The sequence below is a fragment of the Microtus ochrogaster genome, chromosome 16, assembly GCF_000317375.1.
Source record: "Microtus ochrogaster isolate Prairie Vole_2 chromosome 16, MicOch1.0, whole genome shotgun sequence".
NCBI classification, from domain to species: Eukaryota; Metazoa; Chordata; class Mammalia; order Rodentia; family Cricetidae; genus Microtus; species Microtus ochrogaster.
This window is the reverse complement of record NC_022018.1, coordinates 62,623,325-62,627,725: the sequence shown is the minus strand read 5'-3', so window position 1 is coordinate 62,627,725 and position 4,401 is coordinate 62,623,325. Positions and strand designations below refer to the sequence as shown.

Here is a 4,401-nt window from a genome sequence, read left to right as displayed (position 1 = left end):
AGGCACAGCTGTGGTGATTTCCCGAGAGTCTAGGAGGCAGGCGGGCAGGCTTCCATTTCAGAATCTGCCTCTGCCATGTAGGCATCCAACTCAGCATCCAGACGTGCTTTAGTGTTGGACATGTATGCATCCAGTTCTTTGTCCAGCTCCTCCTTGGTCAATACAGGGCGAGTGTGGGCACCTCTGCCTGGAACACGGCATCCAAAGTTCCCTCTTCCCCGACCTCCTCTGCCTCCACCACGGAATCCAAAGTTCCCTCTTTCCCGACCTATCACAGCCAGGCCTCTACCACTGATTCCACCACGACCCATAGCTGCACGCCCTCGGCCCCTTCTCCCAGGACCTCCACGACCTGGAACAGCACTACCTCTTGAGTCCATTCGTGGGGCAGCAAAGTCTTGTTCACCTCGTAGGAGCGGGCTTCGACCTTGGAATGACAACCCGCCCCTTGGCAGGCTTCTGGTGGCAAGGCCCCCACCTAGTCCTCCTCTTCCTCTTCCTCGTCCTCGGCGAAAGCCTCCCTGGATTTGGGGTAGGCCTCGTCCTTCAATCGCTCCCCTGGACAGGTCACCTCTGGGTATGCCTAAGGGAGCCTGGATGTTCCTCTTGTTACCCAGGCACTGCTGAAGTTTTAATGCTGCCCGGACAGAGGGTCTATTCTCCATCTGCTGGGCCAGTCTTCTGTTTCTGGCGCTGCCTTGCAACTGCTGCAGCAGAGAAGCCCGAATAGTCACTGGCGTGGAGTGTTTGTTCTCCACCAGACTAGTAAAGCGCCCATTTAGATACAACTTGGTGGTTCTTTTTAGCACCACTTTCTGCCCTGACTGTGCATCCATCTTCAGGTCCTGAGAATCGAAGGAGATGGACCTCAGGGCTCCTCTCGAGGACGCTGAGGTCGGGTTTGCTGAATCTGAGCTGACAATGGTGAAATAGAAGGAGACAGAGAGAGAGAGAGAGCAGAGACAGACAGAGACAGAGACAGAGACAGAGACAGAGACAGACAGAGAGTGACAGAGACAGAGAGAGAAGAGAGATAAAATGAAAAAAAAATAAAAAATATAATCGATCCAGTTTTTAGCACCTATTTGTTTTAAGTGTTTTGCATTGGTTTAGTGTTCTATACTGAATACAAATTTTGTATATTGATACAAACTTGAGGTCAATTTTAGTAAAACATGCTCTACATACATTTCCATTCTTGTCTGAGTTATTGTATCTCTACAGCTAATTTAATATAAATTAATATAAATTTCTAGACTTTGAAAATTCTTATTATCAATTAACTGTTTAATATAATAAAGAAATATAGGTTAGTAGTTAATCACCTAGTACAATTGAACTCATAGTCATACTAGGTATATTTTCAAGATGAAACAAAGATATAATTTAGATGGATAGGTCATGTTCAAAGACTTCAGAGATTTACAGAATATGTCAATTAAAATGTTATAATAACCAAATTGTTCTCTTTTTTGACAATGAGACATGTCTGCTTCTTGCAGCAGCAATCTACTTCAGAGAAGATAATGGACATGGAAGAAACTCCACATGGAGTTTACTTTTTTTGGCAAAATGGAAGCCACCGGGCAAGAAAATGCCCCTTTCTCGACTGCTGACATGATGTTTTTTAAAGACAAGCAGGACACAGAATATCCTGCTTCACAGAAAAGCCTGTCACATGTGCTAGGCCTGAAGGCTGAAGACGGGTGCCCCGATGCTGCCCAGGAACCCAGTTTGGGTGACTGTACTGGCAGACAGCTGAATTCTGTCGTTCCATGATTTGGAGGTTGCCTGCTTGCACCTCCTGCTTATTCCATTCCTGTTATTTCCTTTTTGCGTCTCTAAGGGATTTGAGGATTTGATAGCTGTAATTCTAGTTTTCCAGACGCCGATAGCAAAGTATGATAGAAAGTCAATTAGGGAGAACATACTGAACCCAAATAGATAGGATAGATGTGAAATCTTTGTTCTCAATTTGTCAAATGGAAATTTCTAGACATTGTTTATGTATTTAATTCCTGTACATATTGTATATAGTCATTGTACTTATTGTATATAATTTTCTTATATTTTTTAGCCCTTTTTTAGACTAAAAGTGAATATGCAGTTACATTTCAAATTTTTTTTAATAATTAAAGGTTACCTGAAGATCTTAGGGTAAAACAGTGCCACTGATCAGCCTTATAGACCAGGTTATGGTAACACACACCTTTAATCCCTGTGGTCAGTATAACACACACCTTTAATCCCTGTGGGGCATTCTCTTAATCTCAGTCTTAGAAATGAATATAAGATGGGAGAGACCTCTCTCAGACACACAGTGTCAAAATGAGATTTTTTTTTTAATGTTAGGTTGCCATTTCAGACTGAAATATATGTTCTAGCCAGTTGCTCTCTTTTGCATATTGGAATTTGAGGTTGAACCCCATTTTAGGACCTTGAGTTTTTATTACTCTTGTTTCAAACTAATGTGCATACAAGTGTTTTGCCTTTGTTTTTGCACCACATGCTTGCAGTTCCCGAGCAGGCCAGAAGAAGCGAGTCAGATTCCCTGAACTAAAAGTATAGACATTTCAACCAGTCATGTAACTGGAAATCAACCCTGGGTCCTCTGTAAGAACAGCCAGTGCTCTTAACCCCTGAACCACCTCTTAGCCCCTAAGATCATTTTTTTTGTTGTTGCTGCTATTTTGTTTTCAGTGAGCATAGTTTGCAGTTTTCAGAGTACAATTTTTTAAATATTTATTTACTTATTTATTATGTATACAATATTCTTTCTGCGTGTATGCCTGAAGGCCAGAAGAGAGCACCAGACCTTATTACAGATGGTTGTGAGCCACCATGTGGTTGCTAGGAATTGAACTCAGGACCTTTGGAAGAGCAGGCAACGCTCTTAACCGCTGAGCCATCTCTCCAGCCCCCCAGAGTACAAATTTTATAATTTTTTGGTCTAACTCATCACTAAGTATTTTACTCATTTGAATGCTTCTTTGAACTATTGTCTTAATTTCCTTTTCTGATTGTTAGAGTTTTGGAGGGCAGGGCAGTGGTCGCACGTGTCTTTAATCCCAGCACTTTGGAGGCAGAGGCAGGCAAATCTCTGTAAGTTCAAGTTCAGCCTGGACTATCAAATGAGACACAGGACAAATGTAGCTACACAGAGAAAGCCTGTCTCCAAAAGGAAAAAAAAAAACAAAAAGAAAGAGTGAGAAAAACAGACTGCAAATTTTTAGAGGGAGACATCCTGTGTCCACCTCTGTCTTCCATCTGCACTAACACGTTTGTACATGTATGTACATGTATGTACAGGCACCTTTACAAGCATTCCACAGGCATGCATTCATGCAAAAAAGAAAACACTGTGATGAATTAAACAAGCCGAACACAAATACTATGTGATTCTACTTACAGAACTTTCTGGAATCAGCAGATTCATACAGAGAACACTAGGGTCTAGAAAGGCCTGGGGGAGGGTGGAATGGACAGTTACCTCTTTATGGATAGACACTGTACTTGGGGTAGAGAAAAGGGGCTGTCAAAGGAAGTGGTGACAACTGCACCATAGCTTGAGATCAGTCTCAGCCAATCATACACGTAGAATGATTAAAGAGAAAATTTATGTTTATGCATTTTACTACAACAGCGCTTAATGAGTACCGGAAAAGGAAGACAAAAGATTTAACAGTGGTAGGTCAGACGGGTTGCCACTGCTGTGAAGAAATACTTGGGAAATTAAAGGACAGAAATTGGATTTGGGCTTTGTTTGGGAGGTTCCAGTTCATGGTATCTTGGCTTCATTGTGTTTAGACATGTGGGTACACAGTGTTTTGGGGTACATCGTGATGGGACACACAGCGTATGCTGGAGGGGGAACACCTGGTAACACCGCTTACCTCTTGAAGGCCTGGGAGCGAAGAGGAAGACCAACTAAGCGCACACTGGCAGACAGCATCTACTTACTGGGTCATCTCACTGTATATTTCGATAAAGGACACAAGAGTCTCCACCTCCACTCTTTTGACTGCACATTAAATGGCCATGTGCGTTTTAATTTTTATCCTCTTGCAACTCTGTATTCACTGGGCTCTCTTTGCTCGGACGTGTTTGTTTTCATTGGCCCACCAGCAGCAAATTCCTGCAGTATTATAAGCATGCGGCATTGCTGCCGTTGGGTTAGCCAGCACCGTTCCATCTGCGAGGAAGGAGCCCCACAGTATTCTCTCATGAGTCACTCCGCTACGGGTGCCAAAACCAATCAAACCAGTGCCAAATGCAAGAAGTCACCAGAAGACTCTCGGCAATTTACAGTGTTTTTATAGGGAAGGGGAAATGGAGTGGGGAGGGTACATTTGCATATTTCTTCTTCTTCTTTTCTTGTCTGCTGGTGATCTTCATAAATTA

At 42.9% G+C, this 4,401-nt stretch overlaps 1 pseudogene; it reads right to left on the bottom strand.

Annotated features, from left to right (window-relative positions):
- Positions 1 to 29: 29 nt before the first annotated feature.
- On the bottom strand, positions 30 to 836 carry LOC101980907 (annotated as a pseudogene).
- Between the last annotated feature and the right edge of the window lie 3,565 nt (positions 837 to 4,401).